Source organism: Lissotriton vulgaris, chromosome 1_2 (genome assembly GCF_964263255.1).
Source record: "Lissotriton vulgaris chromosome 1_2, aLisVul1.2, whole genome shotgun sequence".
In the NCBI taxonomy this organism is placed as follows: domain Eukaryota; kingdom Metazoa; phylum Chordata; class Amphibia; order Caudata; family Salamandridae; genus Lissotriton; species Lissotriton vulgaris.
In genome coordinates, this window is record NC_141686.1 from 129,267,131 (window position 1) to 129,293,731 (window position 26,601).

The window sequence follows — 26,601 nt, forward strand, 5'->3', positions numbered from 1 at the left end:
ATCCACGGTTTCCAGCATGGTTCTTTAAATGGTTGGAGCACTTGAACAGAAGCAAATTGCAATATGGCCGCAGCGGACACCAATACAACATGGCGACTTTGCGTGACCGTATCACTTGACAACACGTCACACGGCTCCTCGCACCTTAGAAAATTACCATTAAGCCTGAACTTAGGGCTAAGTGGGCATTCACCTTCCGACAGTGATCCATCTGTCTGTGAGGTTACCTGTGGCCAACCGGGATTGGGTGCACAACGGACACACAATACACTTTTGAGGTCCAGAATTAAGACAGCTTCACTCAATCCTGCACCAGCACAAGCTTGAACCAAAGCGCAAAGTTGCTGCCGCGGAAATCCTTCCCTGAAGTCTCATAGCCTTCAAACCACACCATCCGGCCACAGAGACAGAATAGGCAATGGTGCTCGGCACTATCAATTTATTATTTAAATACACGCTCCTTAGTCAAACCCCAGCTTGACATCTTCATACTTCTTGCCTCAGAAAAACCTGACATCCTTCTTCTAACCGAAACCTGGCTCTCTCATGAATCGTCACCTGACATCTTGGCTGCACTACCTAATGATTATTACATCCTTCAAACAAACCGGCCACCAGGTAAAATGTGCGGCGGAGTAGGGGTCATCATCCGCCAGGATCTTAAATTCACAGCTCTTACCCCACTCTGTCTCCCCGCAGTAGATAACGTTGTAATCAAATTGGAATCTGATTGCTCCCCGCTCATAGGTGTTTAACTTTACAGACCCCGCAGTACACGTCCCTATTCCTTCACTCATTGGGCGAACAAGTTGACAATTTGGTAACTAATCACGCTAGAATCCTGCTAATGGGTGACTTCAACTACTGGGCTAACAACACACAAGGTGGGCCGCAATCTGCTGAGCTGACCGACTTATTAACTAATTTAAACTTTGCTCAGCAGGTATCCTCAGCCACACACACTAAAGGGCACATTTTGGACCAAGTCTGGACCATCAACCTGGTAGTGTCGGCACTGTCAATCTTACTGCGCATATGGTCGGACCATTACCTGATACAGTTCACCTTGCTGAACCCTACCATGGGTAAGAACCCCATGAGTGAGGGGGGATTGGCTAGGAAATGGAATACCGTTGATAAAAATGATTTTTACACCACACTGGCCAACACAGCCCAAAACACTGTACCCACTATTAACCTCCATGAGGAAACTATTTCAGCTTGGCTACTAGCGGCCACCAACAAACATGCCCCACTCAAAAAAATAAGGCTGGCTCACCGTCTAGAGGCTGAGAGATGATTCTCCCCTGAACAAAAATCACAAAACGTGCTATCCGCCAACAGGAAAGGAAGTGGAGACAGATTTACTTACTAGAAGGAAAACTCACCTACCTAACGGCAATGAGGGAATATAAAAAGTCTATTTTAATGGCTAAAGCCGTGCACTTCCACTCTAGAATCCTAACCTCTAATAACAGATCTAAGAAAATCTTTACAATTGTAAATGAACTGTCCAACTCAGACATTGTCCTAATTAAATCTACACCCTCTCAAGCTCTCTGAGACTCCCTGAACAACTTTTTTATTGAAAAGATCTCCACCATTATAGCCAGTATCCCACATGCATCTCTCAGGAAACATCCTCTCTTATGCCCGGGAACCCCTACTCTCTCGATCCTTTCCGTCCATTAACACCCAGGCCTTCCAGGACCTCCTGTCCAAAGTTAAATCTGGATCCCCCACGGACTGTTGCCCACCACATGTCCTAAAAGATGCCCTCACCACCATCCCAGGTCCAGCCCTTGCTCTTTTGAATGGCTCCCTTTCCCAGGGTTGTGTCCCTAAGGCCTTTAAAGAGGCAATTGTGGTTCCCCTCTTGAAGAAACCTGGGGCAGACTCCCAGATTTTGTCAAATTACCACCCTATCTCCTTGCTCCCGTACCTGGCTAAGGTACTGGAGGCCAATGTGGCATATGAAATTTTATGGAACAAACCAACTACCTCGATTCACACCAAGCTGGATTCCATCCTGCCCACTCAACGGAAACGGTAATACTGGCAGTACTGGACTCCCTCCGAGAGAAGGCTGACAGAGGTACTTCTCAGGCCCTGGTGTTGGTAGATCTTTCGGCTGCCTTCGACAGCTCTTTTCTGGAAGATCGTTCCCAGGCAGTCAGCATAGCCAAGTTTATGACTCCCAAGTTAAGAACCATGGGCCTCATTTATGAGAAATGATGCATTGCTGCGTGAAAGCAGCGATGCATCACTTCTCAGTGCGCACTCCGTGCGACATACCTGATGCGTCATATTTAATGTATGACGCATCATGTCACAAGGAGTTACAGATACGTCAGTATTTCTGACGTATCTGTAAGCACAAAAGCGACTGCTGGAGTGTGTCACAAAAGTGACGCAACTCCAGCAATGTGTCCTTTCAGATGGGGTCAGCCCCGTGTGAAAGGTCCTGCGTCAGTCTTACGTCTGCTGTGAGGCAGGCGCAAGATTTTGACGCAACGGCGTCCTAGAAGTGAAGCAGTGAAATCTCATAGATTTCACTGCGTCACTTTTACAAGGCTTTTTGCAGGAGAAGGCCTTCCCTGCATACATTATACCTGATGCAGTTATAATGTAGCACAGGGTTTACAAAGTGACGCATCTGCTTAGATGCGTCACTTTGTAAATACTGCGCAACAGGAGGCATGTTTTACGCCGCAGATGCATCACAAAAAGTGACGCATCGGAAGCGCAAAACTGTCGCAAGTCCTCATAAATGAGGCCCCATGTGTGGGGTGCCACAGGGTTCCTCGCTATCCCCTCACTTGTTTAACCTCTACCTTCTCCCTCTGATTAGGTACCTGAAGGTGGCCACCTATAATTATGCCAATGACCTACAATTAATGTTCCCCATCGACAACTCACCACAATCAACCTTTGACTTTTAGTCAACCATGTTGTTCATCTGCTACTGGATGGACTGCAACCGTTTAAAGCTTAACCCAAGCAACACCGAATTAGTCCTGGTGGGTGGTAGCCACAACTTCTGGGGCCCACACTATTGGCCAAGGGAACTAGGGGCCCAATGTAGGTAAATCTCATTTCCCGACTCTAGAATACCGAATTTTACCGATTCAGTATTCTAGATTCGGTAAATGAGATGTAGGAAATAATTTGGTAATTTTTACCGAATCGGTATGATTCGGTAATTACAGAATCGGTATTTACCGATTTGGTAATTGCCATTGATTCCTATGGGCTTTGAGGCCCATAGGAATCAATGTCAATTACCGAATCGGTAAATACCGATTCGGTAAAATTACTGAATTGTCAAGGGGGATAGGGAGTCACTTTAATACCCTGTTGCACCCCTGATTCTGGCTTGTGTGCCATGTGGCACACATACATGCCCTTAGAGCATGTATGTGTGCCACATGGCACAGGTGTACATGCACAGATGTGCATGTACACTGGAAATCGTTATTTACCACAAAATATTCTTTTGTGGTAAATAACGAATTCTTAAGGGCCTGTTGCACTGTTTTCAGTGCCACCTCCATCTAGATTTACCGATTCGGTATTTTACCGAATCGGTAAATTTACCGATTCTGTAAAATTTAAGGCCCCTACATATCAAAAACCAAATACCGGTCGGTAACGGCTGAAATCGGCCGTTACCGACCTTATTTGGTGTCCTACATCGGGCCCTAGGACCCCCCCAGCCCCCTCCTCCTCTGCCAAAAGCCTTGGCGTCACAATAAACAATGACCTATCTCTAAAATCACAAGTTGGCTCTGTGATCTCTATTTGCTTTTTCCAGCTGCAAAAGATTAGAAAGATTAGTAGGCTACTCAACCAAGCAGCTTTGGTACAGGTCTTGATAGCCATGGTTCTGTCACACCTAGACTATTCAACTCAGTCTACCTCGGTATGCCACTTTTCCTAACCAAACGGTTACAGATGGTACAGAATCAAGTGGCCAGAATGATGTACCAGCAACCTAGGTGGCAACATGCCTCCCCCTCCTAAGGAAGCTGCACTGGCTCCCCATTCCTCAACGCTGCACATTCAAAGTAGGTTGTTTGGTGTTTAAATCCCTACATGGCCGGAGTCCCAAATTCATAGATAGCATCATCTCATGGTACACCCCCTCACACAACCTTCGCTCGGCTCACCTCCAACTTCTGGCAATCCCTACCTTTAAGCTGAAGTTATAAGGGGGATGTAGGTTTGCAACTCTGGCTCCCAGACTGTGGAATTCCCTTCCTCTGGAAATTAAGTCATGTACCGACCTGCTGAGTATTAGAAAATACCTCAAAACATGGCTGTACATCCAGGCCTATGAATAAACTTCCACTGTGTTCGATATTTCCTAGAATCAGCGCCAATTTACCTTTCGACAAAGGCCCAGCACACCTGTTTCATCTAGAAGAAAACCTGTGAGCATGCACAACTTGACTTTGTAAAGTAAAAAAGCTGTAAATCCAACCACTTGAGAGCAAAGAAAAAACAAAACAGCTAAATGAGCAAGGTGACTACAGAATAGCACTCCCTAAATAAAAAAACTTTAAATCAACAATAATTACATCTGTAAAGTAAATACAACTATGAACAACTCACAATGCCTTGTAATTACAAGCTACAGATCATGTCATATCTGAAGTCTCACACAAGGACTACTTGATAACATGTCATCAAAACCGAACTGTCATAACAATGGGACATTGTAACGATTCTCAAAGTCGCCTGACCTTGATGGGCACACTATCCAAGAAGTGCAAACCCTGAAGATCATCTGAAAGCTGATAGCTGAAGGTAGCTGAACCAAAGCCCGATCTCTGTCCGCTCTTTTGAGTGCAGGTTATCAAGAATTAAGGGCAAAGCGTCTTCCGAACTGATAATGCTGTCTGTGGCCAGGGCATCAAGATGCATTCAATCTGTCACTGCCAGTCACCTATTAGAAAGAAATAACATAGCCGCTCAACTGTAATAACTTATTAGGGTTCAGTTCTGAGGTCACAATGCACTAGAGACTCCATTTGTATTCTTCATGTTTTCATATGAAAGAGCTACGCACAAAGGGTTTAATGGTTCATGTAAAATGTGATAGTCTGACTATGTATTATAACTAATAAAGTACCCCCTTTTGTAAATCATAAGGATATTGGAAGTCAACTCTGAGTTTTATTACCTCATAAAGGAACTCAGCCTTTGGCCTCATTCTTCTATATGGTCATGGAACTCCTCTGTTATTTGCAATACTCCAGAGCGGTGATTTGTTGTGCCCTCATATGTAGGACTGCGAATGAGTGAGTATGTATAGTTTTCTATCAGGTCCAGGCCGGGTTGTTGTATTCAGTCCCGTTAGGTTTTCTATGCCTCTTTGCTACCATCTCTCTGGCACGTAAAGGGATTGTTGACAGTTAGATCTAATGAATAGTGTAGATCTAAAGCAGCAAGTCGTTGGGCCTACTCATACGGCAGGGCACACGTTGGATGGTATTTTTTCCACCAACCCCACACCTTTATTTTACCGGCCTGTTGCCTCTCGTTTGGTCAGATCATGTGGCAGTTCTATTTGAGCTGGCCACATCTAATAATCATCCTGTGGAAAGACAGCTAAGAAACAGAGGGATTTTAGAGCATGGAATAAAATAGAGGCTAATGAGTTAGACGAATTGCTGAGTTCTATGTCACACCAAATGCCCCTAGATATAGATGAGGCGACTACTCTATACACTAACTGGCTAGAGGCAGCCAGCACTAAGTTAGCTCCTAAGAAAGTCCTATTTTTTAATATGGCACAACCCTCCGCTCCTTGGTACTCGCAGGAACTTAGAGACCAAAAATTGATCTGTAAACATGTGAGGAGGATTTGGAGGAAAGGGTATAAAGGTTTTGAAAAAAACGTGTATAAACAAAGCTTGATGATCTATAACCTCATTACTGCTGCGCGAATTCCGCCAAAAACGTGTATAAACAAAGCTTGATGATCTATAACCTCATTACTGCTGCGCGAATTCCGCCGCAGTGCTGGACATTCCGATCGCGGGCGTGGTCGACAGCTCCTGGCCGTCATCAGCACACTCCCACCATGACTCATGACAGCCGGGAGCCGTCATGAGCATCGAAGAGGTTAAACAGCTACTTCTCAAAACAAAGCAAGAGTTTTTTACTAACCGAATAAACTCTGCTAAAAACTCGACCAAAGAACTCTTCAAAACAGTAATTAGTTTGGCGCATCCTGGCGAACCTAGTATTACTACGATTCAGGGTCTATGTGATGAAATAACCATGTTTTTCTTTGATAAAGTGGAGGCCATCTATTCCTCGTTCAAAGGTCCAACAACTGATGGGACACTGGACGTAATGGATGGACACAAACATGTTCTTAGCCTCCACTCTACCTTAGAGGAGTTTCCACCACTATCAACTATGGACACGCTTAAGTTTCTGATGTCGGCTAAATCAGGCTCCCCTTATGATCAGTGTCCGGTTGCAGAACTAAAACTAGCCCCGGAACCTATTGCATTGACGTACACCTCTCTGATTAATGGAATGTTCGTAGAAGGATATTTCCTTAAAGACTGGAAAACCGCATCAATACTACCGCTGCTTAAGAAATCCAGTTTGGACCCTTAGGATCCGAACAGCTTTTGGCACATCTTGCGTCTCCCTCTTCCAGCTAAACCGGAAGAGAAAAGAATGAATGCACAATTGAGTGCCTATTTACAAGAGGTTCAAGTGCTGGGTCCTACGCAATATGGGTTCAGAGAGGTGCATAGCATGGAATCCGCTGTCTTAAAATCTACAGATGAGATTAGGGCTGTACTTAACCGGGGAAGTAAGGCTGCTATGATTATGTTAGACCTGCCCGTGGCCTTCAATAAGGTCCATCACGAGCTATTGATGGACCAGTTGCGGGAGTGTGGAGTCCAGGGTAAAGCATGGAAACTCCTAAAGTCCTTCCTCTCGGATAAACTGCAATCAGTCTCACTTGCTGAATTCTGTTCCAAACCTTTCTCACTGCCTTGTGGAGTCCCACAGGGGTCGTCCCTTAGCTGTACACTTTTTAATGTTTATGTGTCCTCCTTTGCTCCTCTTATTGAATCCTATGGGTTTTGCCTGACTTTGTACGTGAACAACACCCAAATTGTGGTGTCGCTGCTACCGGGGTAGGAAATGGGGACAGCAAAACGGTTCCATGACTGTATGGAAGCTGTGGGCAACTGGATGTCCCAAAACTGTTTAAAACTTAAACTCCAGCAAAACGGAGGATATCCTGTTCGGAAATGACTCCAAGTTTTGGGCCCCAAGCTGGTGGCCGGATTCTTTGAGCTCTCTCCCTACCCCTACTAGGAAAGTAAGAAACTTGGGAGTTTTCATCGACGATAAGCTCAATTTTGGCGACCATGTTAATGCAGTAGCCTCAGCCGTGTCATTTGTTCTTAGAACGTGTAAGAAAATATTGCCTTTTCTACCGAAGGATAGTCAACGTATGGTAATTACTGCATTAACAATGTCAAGTCTAGAATATTGCAATAGGCTGTACCTGAACAAGCAGGAGCAGTTTCTGCATAGACTCCAACTCTTACAGAATGCGGCCACCAGACTGCTCACCGGGACTTCTAAATATCCGTCAGTCTCCGGGGATTTCTAAAGACTTCACTGGCTACCCGTTAAGAAACAGGTGCAATTTAACACCTTCGCTGCGGCGGCTATTCCGCCGCAGCGCTAAAGGGGGGGGGCCGCGCAGCGCGCCCATGCTGGTGACGGAACCGCTCCGTCACCAGCCTTGGTTGGGCTGTGCCCATGACGGAGCTGTTCCGTCATGGCCACGCACGCTCAATAGAACGCGCCGCGCAGGCGCGAAATAAGCACCACGGAGGTGCGTCGGGCGGGCCATGACGGACCCGCTCCGTCATCAGCACAGCGCCACCGCGACTGATGACGGAGCGGTTCCGTCATCAGCACGTAAAAGGTTAACTCACTCTGGGGCATATTACCAAGAATAAGCGATAATTATCGCTAAGCTTGGTTAGAGGCTATAATTTTATCAACGTGCTTCGCCTATATTTATCGCTTAGAAACCTTGCTATTATCAAGGTTTATCTCTTAAGCGATAAAAATCGGCCGATATGCATGAATATCGCTGAAAAGTCAGCAATATTCATGCGTAACGGAGTTAATGCTATTAGCCATGTTATCCACCTACCATTGGATAACATGGCAAAGAACTACTCTGGGCAGGCGTTAGTTTTTGGACATATTCGCGCTTAGCGCGAATATTTCCAAAAGTAGGTAATAGGAGATAGCGATGTTAGCGACTATTTCCAGTCGCTAACATCTTGGCACGCCCACTTTGCATGTCATTAGCGATAATCATCGCTGACATGCAAAGTGGGCCCCAAGATGATCGCTATCTCCTACTAGCTGTCGCTAACTGGTGTTAGCGACAGCTAGGTAATAGGGCGATAAAATTATTGCCGCTTTAGCGGGAAAAATTCCCGCTAAAGCGGCGATAAGGCCCTTGGTAATCTGCCCCTCTGTACAGTTTACAAGGCCCTTCAGGGTGTAGGTCCTGACCACTTGAACCGGCAATTTCAGTGGTATGTGCCTAAAAGACCACTTTCCTCCTTTGGAGCAAATTTTGTAGTAGTTCCAATTTTAAAAAAAGCCAGTTGGGGAGGCAGGAGTTTTGTGGCTGGTGCAGCAAAGGCCTGGAATGACCTCCCTTTCCACCTTAGAAACATTACTGATTTACTGGCATTCAGGAAGGCCTTAAAAACCTGGGGGCACATTACCAACAACTAGCGATAATTATCGCTATGTTGGCTTAGCGGCAATATTTTTATCGCCGAGCTGCAGCGCTTTTTATCGCTTGGGAACCTTGCTATTATCAAGGTTTATCTCCTAAGCGATAAAAATCATCCGAAATGAATGAATATCGCTGAAAAGTCAGCGATATTCATGCATTACCGAGCTAATGCTCTTAGCCATGTTGGCCACCTACCATTGGATAACATGGCTAAGAACTGCTCAGGGGCAGGTGTTAGCTTTTGGAGATAATCGCGCTTAGCGCGAATATCTCCAAAAGTTGGTAATAGGAGATAGCGATGTTAGCGACTGTTTCCAGTCGCTAACATCTTGGCACGCCCACTTTGCATGTCATTAGTGATAAATATCACTGACATGCAAAGCGGGGCCCAAGATGGTCGCTATCTCCTACTAGCTGTCGCTAACTGGTGTTAGCGACAGCTGGGTAATAGGGAGATAATTTTATCTCCGCTTTCTTGGCTTTTAAAGCCAAAAAAGCGGAGATAAACCCCCTTGATAATATGCCCCCTGGCTTTTTGCCGTATAGCTTTGGCCGCATATGATGGCTTAATCGGGAGGACTGTAGTTAGCGACAGGACACCCTCGGGTAACAGTTGCGCTTTACAAATGCCTCTAACATAACATAATAGTACTGTCTGTCTCGTACTCTCTCTCTCTCTCTATGGCTCGCGCTCTCTGGGGCATATTACCAAGCAATAGCGATAATTATCGCTATTGCTTGGTTAGAGACAAAAATTTACTGCTGAGCTGCGGCGATTTTTATCGCAGATAAACCTTGGTATTACCAAGGTTTATCGCAAATGCGATAAAAATCGGCCGCAATGCATGAATATCGCTGAAAAGTCAGCGATATTCATGCATTACCGAGCGAATGCTCTTAGCCATGTTATCCACCTCCCATTGGATAACATGGCTAAGAACTGCTCAGGGCAGGTGTTAGCTTTTGGAGATATTCGCGCTTAGCGCGAATATCTCCAAAAGTTGGTAATAGGAGATTGCGATGTTAGCGACTATTTCCAGTCGCTAACATCTTGGCACGTCCACTTTGCATGTCATTAGTGATAAATATCACTGACATGCAAAGTGGGGCCCAAGATGGTCGCTATCTCCTACTAGCTGTCGCTAACTGGTGTTAGCGACAGCTGGGTAATAGGGAGATAATTTTATCTCCGCTTTCTTGGCTTTTAAAGCCAAAAAAGCGGAAATAAACCCCCTTGATAATATGCCCCTCTCTCTTTTGCTCGCGCTCTCTCTCTTATGCTCGCGCTCCCTCTCTGGCTCTCCTCCATTCCGAAGAGTTGGCTGTGTGTCCTCGTGCACAATCGCCGCCCTTGCGTTAACCTTGCGTATTAATAATGCACGAGCAGCTTTGGTTTCTCCGAGACTCTAAAAGTATCCGATTGCAGGCGAGGAGCCCTTAACGCCGGGGGCCAGGAGCCCCTCCAGGTTCTCATAATAATCAGCCGCGGATCAAAGTAGCGCCTGGGCGGGAAACGAAGAGAACCCCCCGCGTGGAGACCTCCAAGCGCCTTTCATTTCAAGCAATGCCTTCTGTAGGGGTGGGCCCGTTGCGAACAGCATGGCGGAATTAATTCAATTCAATGGTGTGGCCAACAGTGGAGGGGAGGGGCAGGAAGGGGAGGGGGGCGAAGGGGGCAAGGGTAAATATGGACGTGGAGGGGGTCGGATGAGGGGAAGAAGAGAGGATATTGAAGGCAGAGACGAATTACGAGTTTAGAAGAGAGAGGAAACGAGAAGGGAGGGCTGAAGTGAGGGGGAGGAGGAAGGGGATGAAAGGATGCTGAAAGGCGGAGTAGGAAGAGATGGTACGAAAAGAATGAAAGAAAAGAGGACAAGCAAAAGAATGGAGCAACTGAAGAAGGAAGAATGTAAGGATGGCAAAAGAGATTTGTAAGAGAGAAAGAAGGGAGAGAAGAAAGTCACAAGATTTACGAGAAGGAAACAAGAAGAAGGAAAGAGGTAGAAAGGGAGGGTTGGATGGATGGAGAATGGAGTACTTTTTCTTGTGTCTGGATCAGATTTGGTGTAAAAAGAGTGAACGACGACTGATAAAGCATGTCTTTTATTTCCTGATCCAGCCGGACCCAGCGCATGCGGTGAGCATAATCTACCCTGTGGAACAGGGGCGTAACAAACGCCCCCGCAGCCCCTGCAGTGCGGGGGGGGCCTCACTCTCTACAGTTAATGAAGGGGGCCCCAGGGTCCCCGGCCCCCTCAGCTCTTCTGAGAGCTGTGAGAGAGGTCTGCGCTGAAGCAAGCCTCTCTCCGTCTCATCTGAAGCAGGTGCAGGCTGCTCTGAGCCCCTCGCCCCCTCCCTCTGACTGAAGAGAAACAAAGTATCAATATACATTGTTTCACTTCAGTCAGAGCCAGAGGCAGTCCCGGAAAGAGGATAGGGGCCCCAGAGACAGCAGTCTCTACTGCTCCTCTGAGGCAGCACAGAGCCCGGCCCCCACTCTCTCCTCTCGATAAACAAAGCCCACCCCACAAGAGAAGAGAAGAGACAGGGACAAGGATGGGGTGGGGGCCCACCCAAGAGAAGAGACAGGGACAAGGATGGGGTGGGGTGGGGGCCCCACCCCACAAGAGAAGAGAAGAGAAGAGACACGGACAAGGATGGGGTGGGGGGCCCACCCCACAAGAGAAGAGAAGAGACAGGGACAAGGATGGGGTGGGGTGGGGGGGGGGCCCACCCCACAAGAGAAGAGAAGAGACAGGGACAGGCCCCCATCCGAGAAGAGACAGGGACAAGGATGGGGTGGGGGAACCCACCCACAAGAGAAGAGAAGAGACAGGGACAAGGATGGGGTGGGGGGCCCACCCCACAAGAGAAGAGACAGGGACAAGGATGGGGTGGGGGTCCCACCCCACAAGAGAAGAGAAGAGACAGGGACAAGGATGGGGTGGGGTAGGGGGGGCCCACCCCACAAGAGAAGAGAAGAGACAGGGACAGGCCCCCATCCGAGAAGAGACAGGGACAAGGATGGGGTGGGGGGCCCACCCACAAGAGAAGAGAAGAGACAGGGACAAGGATGGGGTGGGGTAGGGGGGGCCCACCCCACAAGAGAAGAGAAGAGACAGGGACAGGCCCCCATCCGAGAAGAGACAGGGACAAGGATGGGGTGGGGGGCCCACCCACAAGAGAAGAGAAGAGACAGGGACAAGGATGGGGTGGGGGGCCCACCCACAAGAGAAGAGAAGAGACAGGGACAAGGATGGGGTGGGGGCCTCAGAGAGCAAGAGCAAGAGACAGCACAGAGCAGTGCTCGGGACCCTGACAAGGATGGGGTGGGGGGCCCACCCACAAGAGAAGAGAAGAGACAGGGACAAGGATGGGGTGGGGGGCCACCCACAAGAGAAGAGAAGAGACAGGGACAAGGATGGGGTGAGGGGCCCACCCCACAAGAGAAGAGAAGAGACAGGGACAAGGATGGGGTGGGGGGCCCACCCACAAGAGAAGAGAAGAGACAGGGACAAGGATGGGGTGGGGGGCCACCCACAAGAGAAGAGAAGAGACAGGGACAAGGATGGGGTGAGGGGCCCACCCCACAAGAGAAGAGAAAAGACAGGGACAAGGATGGGGTGGGGGCCTCAGAGAGCAAGAGCAAGAGACAGCACAGAGCAGTGCTCGGGACCCTGACAAGGGTGGGAGTGGGGGCCCCCAGACAGAGTATTCTCCAGGGCAAAGCTCACATGAGAAGGGATGAGGCAGCAAAATGGTGCCCTCATGTAAGCACTCTTGTTAGAACACACCAGGGAAAGGGGGGCCGAGAAGGGTGCAAGGCAGAGGGGGAGAAGGGTGCGAGGCAGAGGGGGGAAGGATGCAAGGTAGAGAAGGGTGCAAGGCGGAGGGGAGAAGGGTGCAAGGCAGAGGGGAGAAGGGTGCAAGTCAGAGGGAAGAAGTGTGCAAGGCAGAGAAGAGAAGGGTGGAAGGTGGAGGGGAGAAGGGTGCAAGGCAGAGAAGAGAAGGGTGGAAGGCAGAGAAGAGAAGGGTGCAAGGCAGAGGGGAGAAGTGTGCAAGGCAGAGAAGAGAAGGGTGGAAGGCGGAGGGGAGAAGGGTGCAAGGCAGAGAAGAGAAGGGTGGAAGGCAGAGAAGAGAAGGGTGCAAGGTAGAGGGGAGAAGTGTGCAAGGCAGAGGGGAGAAGGGTGGAAGGCGGGGGGGGAGAAGGGTGCAAGGCAGAAAAGAGAAGGGTGGAAGGCGGAGGGGAGAAGGGTACAAGGCATAGGGGAGAAGGGTGCAAGGCAGAGAAGAGAAGGGTGGAAGGCGGAGGGGAGAAGAGTGCAAGGCAGAGAAGAGAAGGGTGGAAGGCGGAGGGGAGAAGGGTGCAAGGCAGAGAAGAGAAGGGTGGAAGGCAGAGGGAAGAAGGGTGCAAGGTGGAGGGGAAGAAGGGTACAAGGCAGAGGGGAGAAGTGTGCAAGGCAGAGAAGAGAAGGGTGCAAGGCAAAGAGGAGAAGGGTGCAAGGAAGAGAGGAGAAGGGTGCAAGGTAGAGAAGGGTGCAAGGCGGAGGGGGAGAAGGGTGCAAGGTAGAGGGGAGAAGGGTGCAAGGCAGAGGGGAGAAGGGTGCAAGACAGAGGGGAGAAGGGGTGCCAGGCTGAGAAGAGAAGGGTGCCAGGCAGAGAAGAGAAGGGTGCAAGGCAAAGAAGAGAAGGGTGCAAGGCAAAGAGGAGAAGGGTGCAAGGAAGAGAGGAGAAGGGTGCAAGGTAGAGAAGGGTGCAAGGCGGAGGGGAGAAGGGTGCAAGGCAGAGGGGAGAAGGGTGCAAGGCAGAGGGGAGAAGGGTGCAAGGCAGAGAGGAGAAGGGTGCAAGGCGGAGGGGAGAAGGGTGCAAGGTGGAGGGGAGAAGGGTGCCAGGTGGAGGGGAGAAGGGTGCAAGGCAGAGGGGAGAAGGGTGCAAGGCAGAGGGGAGAAGGGTGCAAGGCAGAGAGGAGAAGGGTGCAAGGAAGAGAGGAGAAGGGTGCAAGGAAGAGAGGAGAAGGGTGCAAGGAAGAGAGGAGAAGGGTGCAGGGTAGAGAAGGGTGCAAGGCGGAGGGGGAGAAGGGTGCATGGCAGATGGGAGAAGGGTGAAAGGCAGAGGGGAGAAGGGTGCAAGGTAGAGGGGAGAAGGGTGCAAGGCAGAGGGGAGAAGGGTGCAAGGCAGAGGGGAGAAGGGTGCAAGGCATAGGGGAGAAGTGTGCAAGGCAGAGAAGAGAAGGGTGCAAGGCAAAGAGGAGTAGGGTGCAAGGCAAAGAGGAGAAGGGTGGAAGGAAGAGAGGAGAAGGGTGGAAGGTAGAGAAGGGTGCAAGGAGGAGGGGGAGAAGGGTGCAAGGTAGAGGGGAGAAGGGTGCAAGGCAGAGAGGAGAAGGGTGCAAGGCGGAGGTGGAGAAGGGTGCAAGGTAGAGGGGTGAAGGGTGCAAGGCAGAGAGGAGAAGGGTGCAAGGCGGAGGGGAGAAGGGTCCAAGGCGGAGGAGAGAAGGGTGCAAGACAGAGGGGAGAAGGGTGCAAGGCAGAGAGGAGAAGGGTGTAAGGCAGAGAGGAGAAGGGTGTAAGGCAGAGAGGAGAAGGGTGCAAGGTAGAGAAGAGTGCAAGGCGGAGGGGGAGAAGGGTGCATGGCAGATGGGAGAAGGGTGAAAGGCAGAGGGGAGAAGGGTGCAAGGAAGAGAGGAGAAGGGTGCAAGGTAGAGAAGGGTGCAAGGCAGAGGGGGAGAAGGGTGCAAGGCAGAGGTGAGAAGGGTGCAAGGCAGAGGTGAGAAGGGTGCAAGGCAGAGAGGAGAAGGGTGCAAGGCAAAGGGGAGAAGGGTGCAAGGCAAAGGGGAGAAGGGTACAAGGCAAAGGGGAGAAGGGTGCAAGGCAGAGGGGAAAAGGTTGCAAGGCAGAGGGGAGAATGGTGCAAGGCGGAGGGGGAGAAGGGTGCAAGGCAGAGGGGAGAATGGTGCAAGGCAGAGAAGGGTGCAAGGCAGAGAGGAGAAGGATGCAAGGTAGAGAAGGGTGCAAGGCGGCGGGGGAGAAGGGTGCAAGGCGGAGGGGGAGAAGGGTGCAAGGCGGAGGGGAGAAGGGTGCAAGGCGGAGGGGAGAAGGGTGCAAGGCAGAGGGGAATAGGGTGCAAGGCAGAGGGGAATAGGGTGCAAGGCAGAGGGGAGATTGGTGCAAGGAAGAGAGGAGAAGGGTGCAAGGTAGAGAAGGTTGGAAGGCGGAGGGGGGAAGGGGTGCAAGGCAGAGAGGAGAAGGGTGAAAGTTAGAGAAGGGTGCAAGGCGGGGTGGAATAGGGTGCAAGACAGAGAGGAGAAGGGTGCAAGGCAGAGGGGAGAAGGGTGCAAGGCAGAGGGAGAATGGTGCAAGGTAGAAAAGGGTGCAAGGCTGAGGTGGGCTAGGGTACAAGGGGAAGGGGAGAAGGGTGCAAGAGGGAGGGCAAGAAGGGTGCAAGGCAGAGGGGAGAAGGGTGCAAGGGGGATGGTGATGAAGTTAAAAATGTGCCCCCCCTGGAAACATTTCTGCAGACACCCATGGAACGCACACTACTTTGTGAGGGAGAGTGGAGAGAGAGAGAGTGGAGAGAAACAGTGGAGAGAGAGAGTGGCTAGAGAGAGAGAGAGTGGAGAGAGACAGTGGAGACAGAGTAGACAGTGGAGAGAGAGTGGAGATAGACAGAGGAGAGACCGAGAGTGGAGAGAGAGTGGAGAGAGAGAGTGGAGAGAGAGAGTGGAGAGAGAGAGTGGAGAGAGAGAGGGGAGAGAGAGAGAGTGGCGAGAGAGTGGAGATAGACAGTGGAGAGACCCAGAGTGGAGAGAGAGTGGAGATAGACAGTGGAGAGACCGAGAGTGGAGAGAGAGTGGAGAGACACTGGAGAGACACTGGAGAGAGTGGAGAGAGAGAGAGAGTGGAGAGAGAGAGAGTGGAGAGAGAGAGAGTGGAGAGAGAGAGAGTGGAGAGAGAGATAGTGGAGAGAGAGAGAGTGGAGAGAGAGAGTGGAGAGAGCGAGTGGAGAGAGCGAGTAGAGAGAGAGAGAGAGTGGAGAGAGAGAGTGGAGAGAGAGAGTGGAGAGAGAGAGTGGAGAGAGAGAAAGAGAGGAGAGAGAGAGAGTGGAAAGAGAGAGAAAGAGTGGAGAGAGAGTGGAGAGTGGAGAGAGAATGGAGAGTAGAGAGAGACAGTGGAGAGAGAGACAGTGGAGAGAGTGAGTGGAGAGAGAGTGAGTGGAGAGAGTGGAGCGAGAGAGTGGAGAGAGAGTAGAGATAGGGAGAAGGGAGAGAGAGAAGGGAGAGAGTGTGGAGAGAGAGACAGTGGAGGGAGACAGTGGAGGGAGACAGTGGAGAGAGACAGTGGAGAGAGAGACAGAGGAGAGACCGTGGAGAGAGAGACAGTAGAGATAGAGTGGACAGAGTTGAGAGAGCGAATGAAGAGAGTGGAGAGATAGTAGAAACTGACTGACTGACTCAGAGACTGAATACTGACTGACCGAGAGACTGACTGACTGACTGACTGAGAAACTGACTGAGAGAGAGAGTGACTGACTGACAGAGAGAGAGAGACTGATTGAGAGTGAGACTGACTGACAGAGACTGGCTGAGGTAGAGAGAAACTGACTGAGAGAGAGACTGAGAGAGAGAGGCAGAGACTGACTGACAGAGAGATAGACTGATTGTCTGTGATAGAGACTGACTGACTGAGAGAGACTGACTCGGAGAGAGACTGACAGAGAGAGACTGACTGAGAGACTGACTGAGAGAGAGACTGATTGAGAGAGAGAGTCTGACTGAGAGAGACTGACTGACAGAGAGAGAGAGACTGACTGACTGGGGTAGAGAGAGAATGACTGACTGAGAGAGACTGACTGACTGGGAGAGAGAGACTGACTGGGAGAGAGAGAGACTGACTGAGAGAGACACTGACTGACAGAGACTGACAGAGATAGAAAGAGACTGAGAGACTGACAGAGAAAGAGAGACTGACCAACAGAGAGAGAGAGACTGACTGACAGAGGCTGACTGATAGAGAGACTCACAGAGAGACTGACTGACAGAGAGAGAGACTGAGACTCTGACAGAGAGCGAGACTGACTGACAGAGAGAGAGACTGACTAAGAGAGACTGACAGAGAGACTGACAGAGAGAGACTGACTGACAGAGAGAGAGCGAGTGACTGACTGGCTGACTGAGAGAGACTGACTGAGAGAGACTGAATGACAGCGAGTGATAGACTGACTGACAGAAAGAGAGACTGACTGACAAAGAGAGACTGACTGGCTGACAGACTGACAGAGAGAGAGAGAGAGAGAGAGAGAGAGAGACTGACTGACTGACAGAGAGAGTGACTGACCAAGAGAGACTGAATGACAGAGAGAGATAGACTGACTGACTGAAAGAGAGATACTGACTGACAGAGAGAGAGAGAGAGACTGTGATGGAATTGGGGTCAAAGTGTGTATGAAGCTATGCAATGCCTCTTAAGATTGCTATTGTCTACTGATAAAAATGTACTATCAAAATGTGCTCTTTGTGGTTACATCTGCTTTTGAAATACTGCATTGAAGCTTTGTCCAATGTCTTAAAACGGAAAAGAGAAGGAGCAGTGGATGCACTTTTGTCAAAACTGAACGATGAGTGGGCCCGATGTTGTATATCATGACAGGAGTCTGCATCAGGAAACCCACCTAAAATTGGGCAAACTTTCCCGGCCTACTCATGGCAGGGACCCTGTAATGAATGAACCACCACCTATGATAGCCGGCAGACTAAGCCCAACCTTTAACTCCACCATCCAGTGTTACTTATAACGGCTGTATTGGTGACAGTGGCATAACAATCGCCCGGCATCCCCTGCAGTATGGTGGGTCGCTGGCCTGAGAGCTCTAGACTGGCACCGAGAATGGGAGGGGGGCCCCCTCCATGTAGTTTGCAGGGGGGCCCCCTCATGTTTCGTTACGCCACTGCTGTGGAAGTCTTCAGTTTCCAGAGCTGACGGGATGAAAAGAAAGGGAGCAAAACTAAGAGGAAAAAAAGCTTTTCGCCCACCCGAGGCCTCTCTGAGAGATCAATTAATTGTGTTCCTGTCTGCATAACATTCACATTGTGACATTCTATAAATATGAAAGCTGTGGTCAGGAACATATTTAGAAAAAATATATTTATATATTTTTTCTTGAACAGATACTCACTGTTTGTGCGACGTGTCAATATGATTTGACTTACATAATAGTTTTTCTCACGCCCACATGCACGTTGCAAGAAGTCAAAAGAAACATTGAATACCCTGGGTGAGCCTCAAACTAACTGTACCAAGAAAGACCCCAATAAAATACACTGCCATCGTTAACAGTGTTAGATTTTAGTTCTTACCAGTATGGGAATGGCTTGGTCTCCACTAAAGGTTTGTGAGAAGGTGTTCTGTTGAGTCCATGTGCTCACACCTCAAGTCTAAAATAATATATCTCTACCAGGCCGCTAGGAGGCGGGCTCGCAAGATGGCCGCGCATTAGTGAGGCTCCTGCAGTCCGGGAGACCTTAATATCAAAATCCTGCACCTGAAGCGCTTATCATGTGATGAAAATATGCGTGAGATGGAGAGGATAGTGTGGAGAGCCGTCAGACCGTGCTATCATTGACAGGATAGCCCCGATTGAGGAGACCGAGCGGTGAGGCCTGCAGAGGAGGAGCGGAAGGTAGCTGCGACTTCCTGCATGAGAGGGGCGGGTCACCGTTGGGAAGCGAGCACAGGCACGTGGCAACCTCCCGCTTCAGGAGACAGAAGAAGCCATAGATGAACAGCTCCACAATAGAAGCCAGAGACAGGGACCCACCGTAGCACGGTTGATACCACACTGCGGGTGAGGTACAGAGGCCGGGGTTGACGGGAGGAAGAGCTGTGAAGCCTTCAGAAACTCTGAGCAGCCGTGACAACCGTGAGCTCGGAGTGGGAAGTGGTGCCCCCACCCGCAGCTGACCAGCATCTCTGAAGGCAGGAGATTTGGCGGTCCTCATCGAGGAGTGCTAGGCCTCAGGAGAGGCAGACGAATATGCCATTTTTTGCCCCGTCGGAGGTTCAGTGCCAAACACGATGCAAGTGCCGCAGCACCAGCAAATACAGCGATAGGTTCTTGCATGGTGAGGGAGGGAAAGGCGAGCCACAGTACCACAAACCATGAAGCAACAGGACACGTTTTTTGACTAGAAAGGGAGAGCAACAAGAAGGTCCAGTGTGCCCCTCCTCCAAGAGCGCATTCCCGAATACAGACCTTGGGGGACAAGCAAAGGTCCAACAAGATGGGTAAATCAGACGGTAAGCAATCAAAACTGTACTTCGAACCCAGAAAATCGGCAAAGGGAGACAGTCATGATCAGGACTTTGAGGCAGCAGAGGGGACCGATCCTAGCCAGCAGCCAGAAGAGGAAGATGTGAAATCCCTGCCTGTAACGATGAAACGCAGCCTCACCTCAATCAAGTCCAAAATGGTCACCATGTGCACACGTATGACTTCATAACCTAAAAATTGGAAAAGCAAGATGGCAGGATAGAGAGGCAGAACACAGAATCTCGGAACTCGAAGACACCACCTCCTGCAAAAGTGAGCAAGTGAAGGAAATGGATCCCCTCCTGAAGATAATAGCGGCCAAAAAACAAAGATTAGGAGCTAGGTCTTGGAGAGACAATATACGCATCCTGGGTGTACCCGAGTCCGCCAACACCGGGAAGATGAAGGAGTATGTGGCTGGTCACAAGCTTTGGGAAGGACGCATTCTCCCCACTCCTGGTTGTGGAAAGAGCGCAACAATCACTCACGGCTCGAACTCACCTTGGGGCACCCCCAGACTCATAGTGGCTAAGCTTCTAAACTACTGATACTGCGACACAGCTTTACGCAGAGCAAGGGAACAACAGTCACTGATGTTTGAGGGACAAAGTATTGCCCTGTTTCCGTTTACTCGTCCTCTTGAGAGGAACCAACATTCTTATACGAAAACACACCTCTTAAAAGTAGTGTATGGAGCCCTGAATGACCCACGAGGAAGGTACAGTGTAGCTTGGGGGAGGCTGGCATCGCATTCAGTTACACTGGTCAACTGCTATGGGCCCAACATAGATAATGAGTCGTTCTTCGTCACTCTGTGGGGACTGGTCATAAATATTGGCTCCTCTCATATTATCTGGGGTAGAAATTTCAACCTTACAATACAACCAGCCCTCGATCGTTCTTATCCCCAGCCATAACACCACACAAGGGCCCTACGCCAATTGCAGCTGATCATGGAAGCATACCATCTAATCAACACATGGCGGTCTACCCACCAAACACACAGGGAAGGCACCTACCTCTCCACAGTACATTCCAGCTGGTTTCATTTGGACTTTTGGTTAATGTCCAGGGGGCTCGGGTCTTGGATCACATGCACACTACATCTAGCATGCACATACTCGGATCACTCCCATGTATGTTAGCAGCTGTCCCCTCTGGGGAAACCCCCCAACTACATGTCCTGGCAGCTCCCTACAAAACCATTACTGGATGGTCCCTTCAGGGTAGAAATGGGACAGAAGCTGGAGCACTTCCTTAAATGCAATATAGACTTGGTACCTACCCTGGCGACGGTCTGGGGGGGCTCTGAAAGTGACCATACGGGGCACATGTATTGCTAAAGCAGGGGGTATACTGAAAGACATCAGGAGCACTTTGGGGAAGCTGGAGAATAATCTCAGAGAACTAGAATATGAACTCACTGCAACTAATGCAGTGAAGGTGCGTGCAAAACTTAGGGAAACATTACAGAATCCAAAATATGGCTGAGAGAGAAAGCATCTTCTATGGAAAATTTCACAGCGCCAGGAGGTATGGAGAGGGGGACAGGCCGTGGAAAGTGCTGGCAGAATTGTAAACCACAGTTTTCCAACTACATCATGGAGATCCGAGATGTAGAAGGGAAACCCAACAAAGACACTGAGGAGATACTGCAGACCTTTTGGGCGTATTATTCCTCACTGTACACCACTGGGAGAACTGTCCCTCCAGACATATAATCATATCTAGAGACAGTAGAGCTCGGATGGCTGAGTGGCAATCAACGGGAATTCATCTCAGCTGATTTCGAGGAAGATGAAATAAGAGCTGCCATTATGCAACTGGGGTCAGGCATGGCCTCTTGCCCAGACGGGCCCCCGGCAGAATTATATAAAGCATACATCGAAGTTCTGAATCCATTCCTCAAAAAATTATATGTAGAGGCCTTACAGTTAGGAACCCTTCCACATACCATGTGGGAGGCCCTCATTATCACCCTTCCAAAGCCTGGAAAGCCTGGTGACAGCAGCGAATCATATAGGCCATTGTCATTAAAAAATTGGGATATAAAAATACTGGCCAAATTACTGGCGAAAAAGACTAGGCTTGCTGATGGAAAGGTTAGTACTGCCAGATCAGGTGGGATTCATCCCCAGCAGAGCTACTTCATGCAACTTACCACCTTGTCCTCAATTATCCAGGACATAGATCTGGAGCTGAACGCAGCGGCAGTCGTCCTGGATGCCACTAAGGATTTTGACTCCCTGCAGTTGGATTTCTTGATGCCAGTATTGCGGCTTATGGCTTTTCCCCCAATTCAGCACATGGGTGCGGCTACTAAATCTCAGACTGGTGGCAAAACTGCTTATCAATGGTGTGCACTCCTGTTTTTGACATAACTCGAGGCACCAGGCAGGACTGCCTATTGTCCCCCTCCTATTTGCCCTTGCGGTGGAACCATTGGCAGCTATCCTCATACAACACCACCGTTAATATGCATTGAGATACCGGTCTAGGCACGTTCTGGTGTCACTCTAAGGGGATGACATCACGCTATACGTCAGGGACCCCCAGAACAGTCTTAATGAGATATTGTGGGAATTTATTAGGTTTGGAGAAATCTCTGGCATAGCAATCAATTGGAAGAAATCTCAGATCTTCCCTCTCACTCCCAATACTGCCCTTTGATTTAGACTATCCACTGAGTTGGTGTGAATCGGAATTTAAATACCCGGGAACAGTTATCACGAGAAATAGGGAGGAACCACAGAGAGCAAACTCTGGCAGGGTGCTGGACTCCATAACTGACTCCATTACGTGATGGATTGCTATGCCTCTGTCCTTGGCAGGACGCATTGCGTTAATGAAAATGGTAATCCTGCCTCAGTACATAAATATCCCCTATGCCCCGGGGCATCAATTTTTCAGGACCTCGAGAGGCCAGCTGATCCGACTTGCTAGAACCCGTTGGAACAATCTCACCTTACCCTTCTCTAAGGGAGGGTTTGAAGCACCGGGCCCAGAACTACGGGGCATATTAGCAAGGAATTGCGATAGTATTGCAAAATGCGCTTAGCGAGGTTTTTTTTATTATCGCTGCATATCGCTGGATATGTTAGCGGAGAAAACATGTTATTAGCAACGTTTTTCTCCATTGTGCTAAAATATCCAGCGGTAGCGTCGAAATGCGTGAGTATCGCTGGAAATCCATCGATATTCACGCATTAACGCCAATGGGGGCTTAACCTGACAATCCACCTCCCATTGAATACACAGGTAAGTCATCCTATTAGCAGGCGTTAGATTCTAGCAATAATCGCGCTTAACGCGACTTTTTGTATTGCGAAGCCTGCATTGCTAATAGGCGATAGCTGTGTTAGCGACTGCTTTCAGTCGCTAACAGTTTGGGTACGCCCACTTTGCATGTCATTAGCGATAAATATTGCTGACATGCAAAGCGGGCCCCAAACCAGTCGCTATCGCCTAAAAGCTGTTGCTAACTGCTGTTAGCGACAGCTTGCTGATTGGGCAATAAAAATATTGCTGATTTAGCAGGAAAAAGTCCAGCTAAAGCACTTGCTAATATTCCCCATATTATTTATGCTCGCAGGCACACTAATGTTGCTAACTGCTGTTAGCGACAGCTTGCTGATTGGGCAATAAAAATATTGCTGATTTAGCAGGAAAAAGTCCAGCTAAAGCACTTGCTAATATTCCCCATATTATTTATGCTCGCAGGCACACTAAGCGCTGTATTGGTATAATCCTCTGCCCTTCATGCCACATATTGCGGTGGAACAAGGGTACATGACACCCATACCAATAACTGGCTTCCTTGGGGTCGACCGGGAGAGGGCTGGAGGTGGGGACTCAACTGTAGCATGTACGAACGCAGCATGGAAAAGCATTGCAAAGCGGCTGCAAGCCCCAATGGTGTACTCCCCTGCGCTACCGCTAGCCTATCAACACAATATCCCTGTAACTCATGAAGGAATATGTTGCTGTACGCTGCTTCGCTACAATATATGCACATGGGATCAACTGTACGTTGGAGGGAATGTTTCGACATAGGGAAGAATTCTTTGGCAAACATACCCCCTCACCTATGGAGATATTTCCATACATAAGCCTGCTGCAAGATATTGGGGCAGCTACCCCAGATTTCCCTAAGGAGTCGCCCACACTAATCCCATAACACAACATGCTTCAATCCACCAACCCATCACATGTGGTGGTACGATTATACCAGGGCACTCTCACTGCGCAGGTTGAGACCAATGACGGGTTGAGGAAGGGCTGGGAAACAGAGTTAGGCTTCCCACTTGAGGACGCACAGTGGATGTACTGATGCCAGCAGACTGAAAAGATAACAGCAAGCAGCAGACTGCAGATTATTCATTTTAAGTACCTGCACAGGATGTACTATTCCCCAACACAGTTACATCAATATCATCTGAAGCCCTCTGACCATTACGAAAGATGTGGGGCCAATTCCCTCCACCTAGCCTAGTCATCAAGATTAATTTCCAAATACTGCGAGGAGGTCGGAGAGGCCCTATCCAAAATAGTGGGGACGCGTATACACCTTATCGCACTCACTGTATTGCTTGGGTACGCTGAAGACATAGTAGTATCTGTTAGACGATTTGTGGCCCTTGGGTTGCTGCTGGTCAAGCGAAGAGTGGCGTGTAGATGGGGCCGAGGATGGGCTCTTAAGTTCAAGGAGTTTCTGCAGCATCTGGTCCACTGCCAGGAACAATGAACCACATATTCAGCATTATTACCAATATAATCAGACCCAAAGATATATGGGGACCCCTAAAGACATACTTATTGCTTACCCCACAAGCAGCAGACACTGTAGGACCCCCACACTCTACAACATGATAATGCTGTCTAACTATCACCCCATGAGACCCCTCGCTGTGGGAGTTAGAAAGTCCTCAACTAGTTGCTATGTCACCTGTACAAAATGCTAGATTATACTGTGATTGTTGTGAAGGTGAACGGCTAATCTCATTACTGCTGTAGCAATATGAATAAGTTGTATTTTTACTGATCTGAAAGTGCTGTGTAAATAATGTGTAATTAATTATACAAATGTGAACAAAAGCAATTAAAAAAAAGTAATATATCTCTACCAGCTACGTCATCTGCCCTGGAGGGGATAGAAATCTGATCTCAGTAATAATCGCTGTTTATACAGGACAACCGGGAAGTTGGAGACCGCGTATGACGGCGTACCACTCTGATATTTAGAGTTTCCAGTGACTAGCAGGAGTACACGCTCAACTCGACTCATTTACAACACTTTAGTTAATTGCCTCTGTCATAAGGTGGGAGGACTCTGTACTTTGAATTCTGCTACATCTTGAAATTGATACTTGCAGTTACTAGCAGAATACAAGATTATCAACTCGACTTTTGGGAGCTTTTATATACTGCTTCTCGAGCCCTGAAGAAGTTCTAATAGGCTTGTGCTTTATAAGAACGAAACGGGTTGGCTGCTTTGATGATCATTTGTGGATATTGAAATAAAGGATGAAAATAAAGAAAACACAAATGGACTGAAATGTACTTTGTTTGGTGCACCTCCTTTTGTTGAATTTGTTGACTAAATCTGTGACCAGCAGTACCAAAGGGTGACAGGTGCTGGAGACTTGTGCACGAACAACCAACTCTAAATTGACAGCAGTGTTAAGATTGGGTGCTAACCGTGAGATCTGTCACCCCCTTTTGTGTTTAGAATTCAGTAATAATTGTGAACTGTGCCCCTCACCCCAAATGACATCGATGTTCAGGGTGGCACATCATCTGATAATTGATCCAGTACTAACAGGATATTGTCCCATAACAGTTGCGTTGGAGACCCTCAACCGACAACACTGCCACTCTCTCATTTCCAAGTAGAACTAGCAGAACTAGCAAAAGCTATAGTAGAACAGCAGTGCATTCTACTTGATTTTGGGCTCGCTGCAGAAGCTCTAGTAGAACATCACAGGGGCGTAACAAACGCCCCCGCAGCCCCTGCAGTGCGGGGGGCCTCACTCTCTACAGTTAATGAAGGGGGCCCCAGGGTCCCCGGCCCCCTCAGCTCTTCTGAGAGCTGTGAGAGAGGTCTGCGCTGAAGCAAGCCTCTCTCCGTCTCATCTGAAGCAGGTGCAGGCTGCTCTGAGCCCCTCGCCCCCTCCCTCTGACTGAAGAGAAACAAAGTATCAATATACATTGTTTCACTTCAGTCAGAGCCAGAGGCAGTCCCGGAAAGAGGATAGGGGCCCCAGAGACAGCAGTCTCTACTGCTCCTCTGAGGCAGCACAGAGCCCGGCCCCCACTCTCTCCTCTCGATAAACAAAGCCCACCCCACAAGAGAAGAGAAGAGACAGGGACAAGGATGGGGTGGGGGCCCACCCAAGAGAAGAGACAGGGACAAGGATGGGGTGGGGTGGGGGCCCCACCCCACAAGAGAAGAGAAGAGAAGAGACACGGACAAGGATGGGGTGGGGGGCCCACCCCACAAGAGAAGAGAAGAGACAGGGACAAGGATGGGGTGGGGTGGGGGGGGGGGCCCACCCCACAAGAGAAGAGAAGAGACAGGGACAGGCCCCCATCCGAGAAGAGACAGGGACAAGGATGGGGTGGGGGAACCCACCCACAAGAGAAGAGAAGAGACAGGGACAAGGATGGGGTGGGGGGCCCACCCCACAAGAGAAGAGACAGGGACAAGGATGGGGTGGGGGGCCCACCCCACAAGAGAAGAGAAGAGACAGGGACAGGCCCCCAATGCCAAGAGGACAGGGACAAGGATGGGGTGGGGTAGGGGGGGCCCACCCCACAAGAGAAGAGAAGAGACACACCCCACAAGAGAAGAGAGAGACAGAGGGACAGGCCCCCATCCGAGAAGAGACAGGGACAAGGATGGGGTGGGGGGCCCACCCACAAGAGAAGAGAAGAGACAGGGACAAGGATGGGGTGGGGGCCTCAGAGAGCAAGAGCAAGAGACAGCACAGAGCAGTGCTCGGGACCCTGACAAGGATGGGGTGGGGGGCCCACCCACAAGAGAAGAGAAGAGACAGGGACAAGGATGGGGTGGGGGGCCACCCACAAGAGAAGAGAAGAGACAGGGACAAGGATGGGGTGAGGGGCCCACCCCACAAGAGAAGAGAAGAGACAGGGACAAGGATGGGGTGGGGGGCCCACCCACAAGAGAAGAGAAGAGACAGGGACAAGGATGGGGTGGGGGGCCACCCACAAGAGAAGAGAAGAGACAGGGACAAGGATGGGGTGAGGGGCCCACCCCACAAGAGAAGAGAAAAGACAGGGACAAGGATGGGGTGGGGGCCTCAGAGAGCAAGAGCAAGAGACAGCACAGAGCAGTGCTCGGGACCCTGACAAGGGTGGGAGTGGGGGCCCCCAGACAGAGTATTCTCCAGGGCAAAGCTCACATGAGAAGGGATGAGGCAGCAAAATGGTGCCCTCATGTAAGCACTCTTGTTAGAACACACCAG